The 15,995-nt window shown below is 54.2% G+C and overlaps 1 protein-coding gene across 6 annotated transcripts in view; it reads left to right on the top strand.

Moving 5' to 3' along the window:
* The window catches only part of BCL9 (BCL9 transcription coactivator), a 51,989-nt gene that overhangs the window by 21,011 nt on the left and 14,983 nt on the right, over nucleotides 1-15,995 (top strand). Inside the window, exon 1 of one of the 6 annotated variants that reach the window (XM_082760895.1) lies at nucleotides 2,771-2,821. The exons of 4 other annotated variants lie outside the window; for them this stretch is intronic. The gene's annotated coding sequence lies outside the window, so the exon portion shown is untranslated. Of the gene's footprint in view, nucleotides 1-2,770; nucleotides 2,822-3,172; nucleotides 3,596-15,995 lie in introns of those variants that run through there. One more of the 6 variants, XM_082760894.1, reaches the window with a different exon arrangement.

Genomic DNA, 15,995 nt, shown 5'->3' with positions numbered 1-15,995 from the left:
AGGAAGAAAAAAAAAAAACAAACCTAAAGCAAACAAACAAAGCAACACATCCTCCTAATGATGTGTGTTCTTCACTTCCAGCCGTGCGAGCGTTTTACACCCACTTTGCACAGGTGTACGTGAACACAGAAGTCGAGGGCAGAATAGAGAGCAAAGCTCTGAAGGAGTTGGTGGAGCTTCCCTGCTGGAAGGTTATGATGACGCTGAAAGAGGGAAATCTTGCCTCAGCAGACAGGAAATATGTGATGCAATTTCAACCCGGAGTTGCTGGAGATAAAATAGCCCATAAACTGAAAAAAATGTAGGGAATACTTCGCTTGGCCCAAATGTGCAGTGTCAAAGCTAATAGCGAGGGATCCTCTGACTGCAGAAGCAGCGGCGTGCTGGCTACGGATGCACACGGAAACCGCGTCCCTTATTTGTAAGGAGGAGTGAGTGTACGTTCCTGATCCTGGAAGCAATACCTGTCGGCAGATCCTTCGTAATGGTGGCAGACTTTCTTGAGGGAATGTTTTTAAGCACCAGTGACTGAAAAGGTGTGATCTGCTGTTTCACTGGAGGTGAAACTTCTGTCACGTGGAACAACTGTGCGGTTAGAGAACAGGCTCGGCTGCAGAGCGCGGGTGGTCAGGGGCAGGGTCTAACTTCAGAAGAGTCATGCCTGCAGCCTTCGCACGCTAGGGCTCCGTGTCGCCATTTCGCCTGCCTTCAGTCCCGTCTTCAAAAGTTCCTCTTCCTCAGATGTTTCCACCTCCTCCAGTTGCGCCTGTTCAGCCACTCGCGGGGATGAGATCTGCATCAGAGCTGGTCTGGTGTTCAGGGGTTGTTCTCGTTAGTATGCATGGCTTTTAAAGGAAAGTTGGGTCGTTTAAACAGCTCACCTGTGGCTGTGGCTCCATAAATTGTTTATCCGGCACAAGCGAGCGGCGGTAACTGTGAGGGAGAGCAGCAGGATCCTCCAAGTCTGCCGCAGATGGAGTGGTGAAATGGAGCCACAGCCCTACACTCGTAATGTTATTTGCATGAGTAGCTCCATTGTGTTTCAGTGGGACTCTACTTACACATGTAAAAATCGGTGTTTGCAGGGCCGGGCCCTTACAGAGCATAAAAGCAGCGACTGGGGTGTGCCATGCTCTGAACCCTCTACAGCAAGTGTAATGCAAATGCGTTTTGCTGGCTGGCCTGTCTTGTCTGATGGGTTCTGTGCAAGTGGAGCTCCTGTAGCCGCTTTCCTTAGGCTCGCTTCGCCCTGGCGCAAGAGGACCCCGTTTCTGAGTCACAAGGCTGGCCTTCTGTCCCCGCTGCCGCCAGGGAGCTGCGAGGGGCGCGCAGGCAGCGCGGTGAGAGCCGTAATGGGTCCAAGATGTTGTTGGAGCGCTGCGGAGAGCCGGGCCAGCTGCCTGGCCGGGGCTGCTCTTACAAGTGTGCCCGAGGGAGGGCAAGGCCCCGCGGCAGGGGATGCTCTCCCAGTAGGCCGGGGCTCCACGTACCTGCCTCACCGCCTGTCACCGCAGCTGGGGTCACTCGGGAGCCTCGTGTTGGCAGTTCCCATGGTGAGGCCCCGGGAGGGCAGCGCCAGGGCTCTCAGGGCTGCGCCCGATCCCCCCCGGCAGCCCGGCTCCTGCGGGGGCAGCACCGCACCTCGCCGCGCTACCCGCAGCCCTGAGGGGAGGGAGGGAGGAAGGAAGAGCCGTGAAGCCGTTGGGGGGGAGCGGCTGGCCGCGGTTATTTGAGCCCGCTGCCTGCCGAGTTGCACAGTCATTTATAACTGCTGCGAGCGCAGGGGGATGGGGCTGGGGCTGGGGGAGGGGAGGGGAGGGGAGCGGCAGCAACCGCAGCGCGGGGGAGCCGGGGGCCGCGCGGGCTCCCTGCGCCTCGCCGGGGCGAGAGGCGGCCGGGGGAGGAGGGAGGGAGGGAGGGAGGGAGGGGGGCGAGGGCGGCAGCCGCTGACGCCTCACGGCTCACGGCGCCTCGCTGCGGGTGCTCCGCGGCTCCTCGGGGCTGGGGCGCGGGCCGGGGCTTCCAGAGGCGCCTCGAGGAGCGGGGGGGCGGGTGCCCGGCTCCTGCGGGCCCCGGGAGGGTTCCCGGGCGGGCAGCGGGGGCTGGCGGCTGAGGGGAGCCGCTGAGGGGAGCCCCGCGCAGCAGCGCCCTGTCAGGGGGCTCGCGCCCCGGCCGTTGGGGCCGTTACGGGGCGGGCCCGCGCGCCGCCGGCAGGGGGCGTGGCCTCCTCACAGAAGGCGTGGCCTACACCGCGGGGCGTGGCCTCGCGGAGGGGGCGTGGTCTCGGCGGAGGGGCGTGGCTTGCCCAGCGCCTCCCCTGCGGCTGCGGGGGGCGCCGGCGGAGGCGGGCCTGTCTCTTTAAGAGCCCGGCCGCTACCACTGCGTAGGCGGCGGGGGGGGAAGGAGGGAGCTGAGGGGAGGGGGGGGGGGTCGGGTACGGCAGCGCCCGCCCCCTGTGTGGGGAGGGGCGGGGCGCGGGGCCGGGCGAGCCCACTGCCCGGCGCGGGGAGCGAGAGGCGGTCCCGCCGGCGGAGCGAGCCGGGGCCGGTACCACTGCCGGGGCGGGGCGCGGCGGGAGCGGGCCGGGAGCCGGGGGGGGGAGGGAGCGAGCGAGCGAGGCGGGGGGGGGGAGAACGGGCAGGGAGAGAGGGGGGGCGGGGGGGGCTGCGGGGGGCGGTACCACGCGCGCGGCGGGCAGGGGGGGAGGCGCCGGCGGACAATGGAGCCTGTGTGCGTCTGCGGGCGGGGGAAGGACCCGGCGGCGGGGGCACCCGGCGCGCCGCCCCCGCCCGCCCGCCGCTGAGCCCGCCCGCGGCCCCCGGTGAGTGAGGGGAGGCGGCGCGCGGCCGCCCCCCCCCCCAACCAACCGACCGCCCAACGGTCGCCCCCCCCCCCCCCAACCGTCCCCTCCTCAACCGCCGCCCGCCGAAAGTTTGAGCTGAGGGGGCCGGGGGGCGCGGGGAGCGCCTGGCCTCGGCTGCCCCGAGGGGCTGCGCCGGGACAGGTGGGCGCCGGGCGCCGCCGGGCTCTCCCCGAAGCCCCCGCGTGGACGCCAGGGCGAGGCCGCCGCCGGCCGGGATTCGGGGTGCAGGGGGGCGGCGGGGGCAGACAAAGCCCGGCGCGGGACGCGGCGCGCTCGGGGGGCGTCGGGGCGTGAGGCGCCGCGGGGGGATGGCGGCGTGCGCGGTGGCTTCGTAGTAAACACACCGGGGAGAGGGATCGGGCAGGGAGCTGGCACGCAGCGAGGGAACAAAGTGTGGGATAAGCAGCAGCGCTGGGGAGCTGGCTGGGGGGCACGGTGAGAGGTGCTAGAGCTCGCCTCGGGTCCCAAAGTGGGCGAGGAGGAACCCAGAGCCTCGTCTTGGAGGGGAGCATCAGCACTGGCCATGGAGAGCAGCGGCTTCCCCCGGGCTGGGGCAGCTCCTCACCTCAGCGGCTCGGGGCAGAGGAGAACAGGAGGCTGTGCCGAGCCAGGCTCGTCTCGCTCAGCCCTGCTGCGGGTGACTGTCGCTCTCCTGTCAAAACAGAGTTGGAGGAAGCGGGGGAGACAGCTCTTCCAGTTCTGAGGGGTTCCAGGAACGGTTTTGTTTTCCTCGTAAGTATTTCGTCCTGGATTTCTCCATGAAAAGCCCACACAGGAAGCATAGGAGCCGTGCGTGAAGCATCCTTAAGTGTATCGAGCTTTAAAAAGGGGAAAAAAAAAAAAAAAAAAAAAGCAAAGCGTATTTTTTTCCTTGTTTTGTTGGAGGTTAATATTCAGTCAGCGATTGCTCAATGCATTACAAAAACAAGTATCGGGAAGCTAGGCAATGCACTACATGGAATCAAATAAAAAAATCCCAGGGAACAGAGGAAGAGAATTAACATACCTAAAGAGCTTTAGCCCTGTCTTTTGGTTTACCTCTCTCCCGCTTCCCGCTAGGGCCATAAGGCCTGGTTGCTGCCCGTGGGGGTGCCACAGTGTGGGACTAGTGGAGCTGAGCAGGGCTGAGGGGCAGCAAGGGCTGGCAGGCAGTTGTGCCTTCCCCCTGCGTGTTCCCATATCCCACTGCAGGCCCATTGGCCAGCTGCTGGAAAGCACGGGGGTAGCTTTGGTGTGATTCTGTAGCCATTTCGGACCGGTTGGGTGCTGGCTCTGGGGTTGGGTTGGGTTTGGTTTTTAACAGCGATCTCCAAACAGATTATTTTCAATGAATGTGGCCTTTTTTTCTTACTCGGAGCATAAAAATGGCTCAGGGGCTCATATTCTTTCCTTGTCTCCCTTGCTGGCTCCTCCTCAAACAACAAAAGAAAGGCAGCTTTCTTTTTTAAGTTGGAGTTAGCAGCGATGACAGTTTTGGGATTTGGGAATTTTCCCAGTAAGGTGGGGTTTTTGGTGTTTGTTTGTTTTTTTTTTTTTCCTTGGGGGGGGGGGGGCGGATTTTGTGGAGAAGGGGGTCTTGGGGTCTGCGGTCTCACTGCACTGTTGTGAACTCTTAACACCTTAATTGAAGGGGTGGAGATGCTGAAGCACTAACAAAGACCTCCTTTATCCAAAATGTTAATCAATCATTGACGTTAAATAAGTGTGAACAAAACCAACTAAAAAAAAAAAAAAAAACGAAACAAGTTTTTGTCTAAGTCCCCCTCCCATTCAGTTGCTCGTCTTTGGTCAGGTTAACGTTGGGAATTCCTCTGGGGATGTATTTTGTGTGTACGTAGACGGACTTGGTTTTGGCAGCGTTTGGTAAAAGTTCTGTCGCTGACTTCCCAGGATACGTTTTTTTTTTTTTTTTCCCAGGGCAGATTGTTCAGTTCATAGACGCAATAAAGATGTTTTGAGAGAAACCGTGATCTGCTGCGGAGCGAGGGAAGTAGGGAGAATATGACAATACTGTTGCAACCATCTTCGTGTGGGGCAGGGGTGTGTGTAGAGGGGTTTTGTGGCTTTTATTTTATTTTATTTTATTTTATTTTTTTGTGTTTTCTGGGGAGGCGTCTTGCTTTCGGCTCTTGTGATCAGTTAATTTGTTTATCGGTCAACACAGTCTTCTAAGCTAGGCAAGACCTGAATTTCAATGTGGAAGAAAATAAATAGGTGTCTGTGCGTACAACCAGAAACTTTGTGGATGTCTTCTGTATATTATGGATACAAAGAGCGCGAGCTCTTTCTTCCCCGTGCTTCCCTCGCTCTCTCCCTCCTTCCCCATCTTGCGTTTTCATCTTTGCAGTTTGTGCACTTGGATTGTTTTCAGTTAGGGTTAGGCCACAGCCAAAGAAACTGCATTTGTCACTGAACACCCAAATATAGAAAGTAAGGCGACTATAAGCCACACGGCTAAAATCTTCATATGCAGCGGCTTTTGTGAACAGTTGATGTGTTCGAGGGGGATAAGAATGGACTAACCTTTGATCCGCATTTCCTGGCGATTCAAAGACTCGCTGCTCTGTAATATGTTGAATTTCCATTCCTATTTCTATAGGATTTTTTCTAGAGGTTTTTTTTTTTTTTTTGCCTCTCGAGTTCCTGACACACCGTGTTGCCTTGCTAACTGTGCGTGCGTCTTAGGAGTTTTGTTGGTCTTTAAAAATTCAGTGGAAGAAAAGAAAAACAAAACCTGACCCCCTTATCTCAGGGAGCAATTGACACTCAAGTGAGTATCGAAACTAATTCACATCCTAAATGTCAGCTGTGTTACTTAGCAGGGTTTGATCTCTCCCACTTTCTAGAAGTTTACCAGCATTTCTTCAGAGCAAGGCAGGCAGCCTTCGTAAAATCCTACTATCTGGTTTGCACGGCCTTGGACTTCACAGAAATCTCCGTGCCTCAGTGAGGTCTGTGGTCTGTTTGCATAGATATCAAGTCCTTTAACCCAGCGAGATTTGCTGTAGGCTAGGATTTCCTGCTTACAAGCTCTGCTGGAGTCCCTCTGGTCTTCCTGCTGGCAAAATGAAGGTGTTAACTTGGGTTTTGAGAGCATTTTGTGAATGGAAGGAGATCTTACTGCTGATCTGTTCTCTGAGCACTGCTGTGCCTACCCCATGTGAAATGGCTTTCCCCATACCTTTACTCCTCTGTCGGGTTTTTATGTCCCTGCTTTAATTCTCTTGGGGCTGGATCTCAGCTGTGGTAGGGACTGTGCCTGTGATCAGGGCTTGCAGGTGATCTTGACAAACTTGGGCCATTCTGTAAGGAAATTTTGGAAGAGTTGCCTCTAAGACCGCGCCATCTTACAAGCCCTGGTTAACTGTCACAACAGCAAAACAGAAGGTGATGTTTTACTGCCTGCTCAACCCCAATCTGCTGCTCCGATGTTGACTTCAAAATGAGCGTTGCTGGTGTTTTTGAAGAAACAGGGTTGCATCTGGTGGCTGTATCCTTAGCTGTAGGAGCTGCGATGCCCGCGAGCCTTTCTCTGATAGAGCTGGTTTTCGGGCGGTCCTCAGTGCGTCGTCCCCTCTTGGGCTCTGCAGCAGCCCTCCCTTTGTGCCGGTGCTGCTGCTCGAGCAGCTGTGTGCTGCAATGGATCAAGGGGCTGAGCCGGGTTATAAGTAGCCTGGCAAAAGAAAAGGTTATATTTAGCCTGGGTGGGTTTGCCAAACTCGTTCGCTGTTTGGCCACGCATGCGGTTGTACCGGCACATCAGACAGCGTGGTGCAGGGGTGGAAGTAAATATTGGTAGCAGCAGTCTCGTCAGCTGGCGTTGCTGCCAAGGGGAGTGCTCATCGAGCTGTACCTCTAAGAGTCTGCTAAACTTGCTAAATGTTTTTTACACCTATTTGTTACAGCTTCCCTTGCCTGAGAGCAGCTCCTTCGGTTTACCTTCTCCTTTTTGCCAACAGCGTTTCTCATCCCCGAACATGCGCGCGATGCACGAAAAGAGGAGCCCTCTTTAAGCAGCTTTATAGCGACTGCAAAAAGAGGAGCGTGCTTGTTGAGCTGTGGAAAAGTTTCTGCTTCTTCAGGACTGTCTGGTGATGCAGAACATGCAGTGTAAACTGATGGCAGAATATTTAGCGTGGTTGCAATTAAGCAGTGAAACTCATGCTGTGAGAATCATCAGGAGCAAGGATTCAACAAGAGTTAAAAAGGATCAGATGTCTGCAGGGATATGAAGAATATCCAATTATCCTAATCAGCGATAGTAGAAATTTTGGAAGGAGTATTAAGCCCGAGGTCTAAACCTTGATTTTATTGTGCTCTAACAGATGTGCTTCTGTGTTTGGGAAGGAGAGGGAGGGCGTAGCTTGTTTTACCTGCGTCTTCTGCAAGGGTCTTGCATGAACTTGACTGGGACTGGAGTTTGAGATGTCCCCTTAAACTGCCCGGGCTTCTGCCTCGATCCTAGTGACCCGTCTTGAAATCCAGTCTGAGATCCTGAGCCGTGGCTGTGGTGCAAAGCGAGCTGCTGCTGCCCGAGTCCGTTTGTGGGTTTTGCTCCTGCTTCTGTGCGTTGTTACCTGCGCCTCGGTGGTTGGATCTCAGCGATTCGGTTTTGATCTACCTTGACAACACTCGCTGAATTTATTTTAAAGGCTGTTACGAAATTGCAGTTTACTCTATCTGCAGAATGAGCGTTATCTCTTTGGGGTGGCTGAACACGCTCCAAGATCCCCCTTTTTTCAGGGAGACTTAAAAGCAGAGACGAGCTTTTCCTTGTTTGCCCTCTGAGGAGGAGCTGGTGGAACGGGGAAGGGAGATGAAAAGTGGCACAGTACGGTGGGCTGTTTGTTTGTTTGCTTGTTTCTAAAGGCTTGGCAGAATCAATGAAATGCTTTTGAAGCAGGAGAATGGCAAGTATGCTTTACGTGTGACATAATTTCTTCCAACAAAGCAGGGCTGAGAGGTGCCGGAGTGATGTCCTCTGAGAGTTCACTGAAATTGGGTGCTGTAGCCTTGAAAACAATGCTGATTTTAAGTGCTCCTCAGTGGTGCAATCTGTGGCAAAAAGAGCGCGTGACGTATGCAGTGGTTTAACCGCATCCAGGATCGGGGGAGAGCTCGTCTCTCTCGGTATTCAGGTCAGCGTGCTTGTGATTCGGGCACCGAGAGCACTTGAGCAGTTCCTCTGGGCTGGGCATCTCCGTGCGCACCTTCTGAGCAGAGGGGGAGTGTGGGAACCTGCTCAACCCAGGCAGCTGGAGCCCACGGGGTTTTCTCCAACCAGGTCAGTTGGATCTGGCGGCGAATTTGGGAAGAGAACCCGGGTCTACAAGCAGCAGGCCCTTTTCCAGCTCGCTCAGCTGGGCTCTGCGTTTTGCTAAACTGCCTTCCTCAGGTGCCGTGGTAGCGCTGCTCCTGCGCCTATGAAATGGCAGTGCTTTATCTCCGCACCGATCTGCTGCGCTGTTTGAGGATTGATTAGAAGCGTATTTGCAGTGTAATATAAGCTGTGGCTGTCAAAGCGGAGCGGCCACAGCTTCTGAAACTGGAGCTGTTGCAGCAGGGAGTTGAGGCCATCGTAGGTGCGTGCAGAGGAGCTCTTCTCGCGCTGCTGGGATTGAATTTTTCTGCAGCGTTTTATGCGTATGGATGAGAAGGGAGCAAAGAACTTCAGGCCGAAACGGCTTGACAGCTTGTTAGTGAGGAAACACTCGCTGCTGTCTCAAAAAAACCACCCTTAACCTTCTTGTGGTTGGGGATGGCAAGTTGAAACTGTCAGGCAAATAGCCACCATCCAGAAGAAACGCTTCTGAATGTTCCCGCGAAAGGTAGCTTTGATTTGACAGTTACGAGGCTTTGAAAACAGCGCTCTGTTTATACAGCACGGTAAATAATCTGAGGTACTTTAGGCTTTGCTGTACATGCCCCGCTAACGAGAGAAGTATTAAACGTGTACGTCTTGTGTTGAGTGAGGGAGGATCCTGCAGCAGTTGGGATTGCAGGCGCCCGGTGCTTTTATGAGATCACGTCGAAGCGGCAGAGGAGATAATAGGCCTGATCATGGAATTGCTTAATTTTGTGTCAAAATAAGAATTTTCCATGCGGTGTTTTGAGATCTTTTAGGTGACCTCGCGTTAGTTATCAAATGTCAGTTTTTCATCCCAGCGGCTTTGATACGATCATGTAGCATCCTGGAGTGCCGTGTACGCGCAGTCTTTGCTTGCTAGAGGTCTTTGAAGTGATTTCCTCCTCAGAAGAGTCAGTGCTCTGCTGACGATCCGACGTTTAGCAGCTAGGAAACCAGCTCACAGACACACAGCGCCAGGTCACCAAAGGCTGTGCCACCTGTGAGGCGCCTATCGTGGGCACAGCGGCACAGAAACGAGAGGCTGAGCGCAGCCAGCAGTAAGCTGCACGCGAGGGCTGGAGCATGTCTTCACTGCTGCCACAGGCACTCATGTTTTGCCTTGCCGACCTCCCAGAGTAGAGAGCCTGGCGTCAGAGAGCTGCAGCAGGGAGCAGAGCAGGGGGCAGCTGGTGGCGACGGTCCTGGGTGAGAAGTGGCACTGGCAGGCAGTGCCACGGGGTGCTGACGCTTAGGGGAGCTGCAACAAGCTGCTCGTTTGCCTGAGCGAGAGGCTGGGTGCCTGTTCGGCGAGGGGTAGGTGGAGGAAGCTGTGGGGTTGCCCCCAGCAGTTTTGGACCTGGCATGTGGTGCCCCCTCACAGCGTGCTGTGGGGTTAGGGCTCGCCGTAGCACTGGGCTTTCTGTGGGTCTGTCCGGTGCGGTCCCGTCCTGGCCCTGTTGAGCTTATGAAATCTGACAAGATTGCAGCCTGGGGTGTTTTGCCTGAGGACTGTTTGATACCTTTCATTCTGGAAGCCTCGTGAGGGGATGCCGAAAGAAAAAGAGAAGAAAAAAGAGAAGAAAAAGAAGGAAAAGAGAAGAAAAAGAAGGAAAAGAGAAGAAAAGTGCTTCTCCTTTTTCTCAGTTTTCCTCATGCTGAACTTTCTCCCAAGTCTTCTACTTAAGCAACATGGCGTTACTATATATTGAAGAGCAAACTGGGGTCTCTTCAGCCCTGTCTTCCTATCCACTGCGTCCTGTTTGTTCCCCCCACTGCTTCCACAGATTAGTTTGTGAAGAACGAGCTCCTGACAAGCTTTATACGGGCTTCTTTTACCTGTGGTTGTTGTTCATGCTGATGTCACTATTGAAATTTGTGAAAAAGTAAACCCAGAGGAGCAAGAGAAAGGAGATTGCCTCTGGCCCTGAACATGTTACCTGCTTCCCTAAAAAACAGAAGAAATTTTGACAGGAGGCAAAGCTATGAAGTGGGCTGGTCGGAAGCTCTAGCGTTATCCGCTGGACTCCTGCACGTAATGTTGACTGGTGCTGGGTCTGTTAACTGCTAACACGATGTAGAAAGCCGCAGAAGCCTGTCATATATTAGGGAAATAATGTTAAAACATTTCTTGAGAAATCCCTGATTGCTAAAGGCTTTTGATCTTTGCTGGCGCTCACAGTAGTGGGAACTCCAGAGCAGCCAGGCTGCTGCTAAGGTAAGTTACGCTCCACATAAAGTGCTAAAAGCCCTGGCCGTGAAGTACACCCACTGCTCCTGGTGTCCCTAACGTAGGGGGAGCTGAGCTGGAAGACACTGAGGCCAAGCTGATGCTAGCGGGATGTCACGACACAACACGGCGACGTGACAGCAGCCTGGCCGACCTGCAGCTGCAAATACCCCTCGTGTTGGTGTAGCTGAATTGGTGTTAGCAGCAGCAGGAATCGGTCAGCCTCTACAGAAGCAGGTAGCTGTAGCTTAGGCTTAGGCGCGTGCTTTTTTGGTTTGGTTTGTTCCCCCAAAAACTGGCTTCTGGAACTGTGTTAGAATATGCCAAGAGACTGTTCTGGTCCTATGTGTATCAAGTAGTTCAGTTTTATACATAGCAGAGGAGAAGTTGAAAGGGTCTCCAGGTGTCCGTGGACAACTCAAATCTGCTCACGAGTGTCCACAATTGTCTGTCTCCTCTGCTAATTTGTGCAAGGAGTTGTGGAAAGAGTTGTATGAAACCAGTAACTGCCTAGGAAAGGCCATCATCCTCTTTGTACTAATGACACACTGAAGTACTGTTAGGGCACCAAAAATAAAGTTCAGTGGACTCACAGTAGGCTTCCAGACACAAAGTGTTTGCAGTGTTACAACTTGTAAAATTATGGTTACAAGTGTAGTGGGCCGCATGTCTGTTGCAACAGAGTATTTTAGAATGATATTGTAATACCCCAGGAGTAACTACTTAAACAGCCTTTACATCCCTGCTGCTGTTGGTTATCCTTGTGCTTGTCAGACGGAGGAGGGAAGTGAACAGTCAGAGGAGATCACACTGTATGAGGGCACGGGGTGGTTGTGTTGGGAGTATCATGAAACACTTGATTCTCTGAGCCTTTGTGTCTCTCATCCTTTGTCACTGATTGTTTTGACTGCACTTTTTTAAGAGTGGAGAAGGGAAGGTAGGACTTGCCCAGAGAAGCTGTGGATGCCCCATCCCTGGAGGTGCTCAAGGCCAGGCTGGATGGGGCTTTGGGCAACCTGGGCTGGTGGGAGGTGTCCCTGCCCATGGCAGGGGGGTGGAACTGGGGGGGCTTTAAGGGCCCTTCCAACCCAAACTATCCTATGGTTCTGTGACTTTCTGTGGCTGTCCCTGTTCTGAGTGGAGTTCAGGAGAGTCTGGTTATTTGAAAAATGTTCATGAGTGTGGTGGTCAGAGTTAGGGGGGAAAGTGTGGGAGGAAGAGTGTGAGTGCTGTTTTACCCAAAGTATGCGGGCACAGACACAGGCCCAGAAGAGTTGGATTTGTGTGACCACAGACACCACGTTCACATGGAGGTGGTTAGGTGTGTTCTTGTAATTTCAGGGATGTTCATCCCATGGTCTTAAATTCTTACATTAATCTGAGCTACTCAAAGGAACCTCTTTTCCTTGTAATGGCATAGTCTCGTGCCTGCATTTTCCGTGTCAGTGCTGTAAATTTTCCATGTACATTAAGTGTGTTTATCTTTGCTCAGCCCCTTTCTGTGTGCATGGAGTGAGTTCTGGGCAATAACCTGCCTATGTTTTAGCAGGTAGTGGAGTGGTGGACGCACACTATGTGTATGAGGAAAGATTTCATCAGGCACTTAGTTGCAGTGAGCCTGGTGAAGATTGTTTGGGTCCCACATTCATGTAGTGAAATGAATTTAGGTGGCAAGTTTGGGATTCTTCTTTTGATTGAGAGTTGCTGCCAGCAGATTATCAGCAAAGCAGTAAGGCTAGGGAAACTTCTCTGACTTGTGCCTAAGGAGTTTCTTAAGGCTTTGGGAAGGCATGAGAACCTAGTGTATGGCATCTTTTTTATAGCCAGACATAAACACGGCAAAGTCTGTGCTGTTTCAGGGTAAGTGCTGGCCATCTAGAAACTGGTGGCTGGCTGTGTGTTGCTGTCCAGTCAGCCTTGTATTAGCAAGGTGGCTCAGTGATTCTGAACATCTTGAGTTGGAAGGGAGCCACAAGCACCATCGAGTCCAACTCCTGGCTCCACACAGAACCACCCCAAAATCAGACCCTATGTCTGAGAGCGTTGTCCAAACCCTTGTACTCCAGCAGGCTCAGTGCTGTGACCGCTGCCCTGGGGAGCCTGTCCCAGTGCCCAACCACGCTCAGGGTGCAGAACCTTTCCCTAACCCCCAGCCTGACCCTCCCCTTTCCCAGCCCCGTGCCATGCTGAGAAATTGATTTTTGCCTTTCTGGCAGGAGGAGCACATCAGCATGGCAGCTGGAAGGCTTTGGAGCGATGATGGTGTAGTTTGATTAGAGGAAGAGGCTCGCAATCTCTGCTATTGAAAAAGCCAGGGCAGTAACTGGTCAGGCCAGCTGCTGATTGCTTGCTTGGAAGGGTGGTGTTATGCTGGGTCCACATGATGTGTATTGATCCTGTGTCTTCAGCCCCAGGGGTTCTTTAGGTATCCAGTGTGTTTTCTGCCTATGTTTAAGAAAAAGTGCAGAGGGAGCAGGCAGGGGAACAACAGCAGTGTATTTGAACAACCAGCTTGAGCCTGTCCACGCCTGTACCACCAGTCGCTGCTGCCTCCTTTATTGCAGCACCGGTGAGCGTGTGGCCACTGGGTGGCTGAAAAGTAATCCTCTCTTTTCCAGAGGCAGTTTTCAGCCTGGTCACAAGTGCTCATGGCGGCTGGAAGGGAAAGGCTTGGATGGCCTTAGGTTGGTGGCAGTTGGGTTCCTGGGTCCGGCACGCGCTGGGCCTGCGGAAGGTAAGGCAGCATTTTGACAAACCCCTCTGAATGCTGGTGGGTTCACCACGAGTTGTGTTACAGGCACGTGCTTTACACTTTCCTGGGAGAGGATGAGGAGAACAGCCTTTGCTAGGAGGTAGGGGGCAGATGTAAGGGTGTAGTTACAAGCCCTGCGTATGGGCCATAGCTGGAAACTGGGGCTGGTTCAAGGGAATGAAGATTGCCCCGTGTCCCCATCTCCCCCAGCGTCACGGGGAGATGTGCGTGGTGTCGGAATACTCACGTCAACGTACACAGTCGCTTACACACGATCTTAAAGGCCTCTGACTGCTCAATAAAAGCGTTGAATAACACTTCCCGCGTCCTCCTTGTTTCCTGGTTGCACTCTTATCGATGAGGTCTGTGACCAAGCACCTTGTTAAGCAGCCGCTTATTAAAAAGTAACGCGTGCTGCTCGGCTGCAGGTGTGCAGCAAGGCAAAACTGGTCCAAGCTGCACGGGGCGAGCCCCTGTGGTAGCTCTGCGGCTGTCCCGGGTGCAGCGGGGTCACCCCCTGCCAGTGCTGCTGTTCTCCCTCACAAGCGGTCGAAGGAGGGTCGGGGAGATGGGACAGGCCCTTCCCAGCACAGTTGTGCTGAGGGAGCGTGCCGGTTGATTCACCGCCTCAGCCCACAACCCACTCACACGGGGAGCCCGCTGCTCCTGTTTGTGCCCTGCTGCCGGCACCACCGCTCTCCGTCCCTCCTGCAGCCGCTGCTCAGGGTCTCACTCCACCTGCTCCCTCCTCTCCTCATCCCGCTGCTGCAGCGCCAATTCAGGGTGCTGGCTCTCCTCGCCTTCAGAGTCACCGCCTGCTGTCTGTAGCAGCACATTTCGAGGCTTTTTTCTTTTTCCCTGCTGATGTTGGGCTCTTGCCACCCTCGGTCCGGCACAGACCGACAGTCTTGGAAAGGCTGTGGGGGGAAAAAAGAAGAAGCATGCTCTTTCTTGTACCCCAAGAAAGAGGTTTCTTGCCTTTAGTGCTTTGTGTCGCAGTAAGGCCAGAAGTTGGATACTTTTATCTACTTGGTCTGCCTTCATTTCATCTCTCCACATTCTCCTCCTCAAAGAGGGAGAAAAGACTGAAGCGAGTCAGTGCTAACTACGGCTGCTCCTGCTGAAGCAGCCCTAATGCTGTGCGCCTCCGTGTACCCGGCCACTTGTCACTGCCAAGCAGTGCGAGCGCCGCTTCTGTGGTGCAAGGGCATGGAGAGGGAATAAGCTAGTTTGGGTGGGCTTTTTTAATTTTTTTTGACTTGTTTGCATCACAGTAATAGGGTGGCTAGTTATAGGAGATGGCTCATGAGCAAGTTGCCAGTGGGTAAGCTCAGCTGAGCGTGTATCGGTATCTGCCTGTGTGCTGTGGGCCAAGACTGTGCGGGGGCAGCAAAGATGGAATAACATCGTGATAGCCGGGTCTGGGCCGCCACAGCGGTGCCTTGTGTCTGGTTGTGTCCCTCCTGTGGTCCATGTTTTTTTTTTTAAGGCCATCTTTCCCCAGTGCTTTGCCAACTGAACCTGACCATTCCCTCCGATGGGTTCTCCCCACTGCGCTGTGTGCTGGTGGTGGTGTTCACCCTCCCAAGGGAGCAGGCGAGTCTGTCACTGCCCGGCACAGGCACGCCAGTCTTGGCAGTGACATGGCACGGCCGGTGTCATTTCGGTGGGTGGGGTGGGGGAAAGGGGAGAGGAGCTTGGCTGGGGAATCGGGCGCGGGGCTGATGGGGCCGCTGCGGGAGGTTGTGCCGGCTGAAGCAGCTTGTTGCGATGGGCGTTTGTTCCAGCAAGGGCTGCAGGTGTGACCTGGCTAGATAAGGACGGTCTATCACGATGAGTTCATTGTTTGATTTGGCTGGACTGGGTGGGGAACGGAGCTCCATTGTTTGGGCCTGGCTTTGTAGTTTGGTTTTGTTGAGGCGGATTACGCGGCGAGGTATTGCCCCACTGGTAAGGTGAAGCTGCAGGAGATAACAGTTGGAGAACGTCGGAGGGAAGAGAATACGCAGAGGGTTTCACAACGCGTAGCTAATTGAGCCTCCCAGCAGCTCCTGCCTCCCTGCTGGAGGGATCTGGTCAGCAGCAGGCACGGAGGCTGCACGGAAAGCCCCTGGCAGCGCTTGGGGAGCCATCCTCACAGTGTAAACAGCTGAGCGCTCGGGGACCGCACCGGCCCCGACAGCCTGGATGCTGCCTGGGCTCTGGCTGCTCTCACGGCCTCACCAGTTTTCAGTGGATGAGGTAGAAGAAGCTGGCAGGTAGCTGCTCTTTCTTTCTCTCCTGACCTCAGATTTACCACTGAGCCGTGCCTCAGTCTGCCTTTCCTGCTATTGCTAAGTTTTCAGGTGCTCGTGTCTTTCTTTTAAGATGTGACCGAAAGTTTTTGATGCAGGGCTGTCTCCAGTACTGAAAGTGTGGCTGATCCACTCATGGGCTACAAACTATTTTGGCCTTACAGGGAATAACTGTAGGACAAGGGGTCCTACTCACATCTGCAGCTCTCTCGTGAGCAAGCTCGCAGGCTGTCTCACACAAGGTTTGCAGTTGGACTCCTTTCTCCCTGTAGCGTAGCACAGTGACGTGCAGTAGGGGCCAACAGAACAGCAAGGAGTGCATCTTCCTTCCAAAACCTGCCTGGTTTTCCCCTAGATGCCACTGAGCAATTGCCTGGCTTTACCTGACGCTTGATGTTTTTATTTATAGCTTGTCTGGCTGTGGAGGAGGCTGTGTGTGGAGCACAGGGGTTTGGCAGATGTTGCTGGGCTCACAGCGAGGGGAAGGCGAGCCTTTGAAGAGGCATGGGCGC

Source organism: Aythya marila (genome assembly GCF_965140915.1).
Source record: "Aythya marila genome assembly, chromosome: 1".
Lineage (NCBI taxonomy): Eukaryota > Metazoa > Chordata > Aves > Anseriformes > Anatidae > Aythya > Aythya marila.
This window is presented reverse-complemented; position numbering and strand designations above follow the sequence as displayed.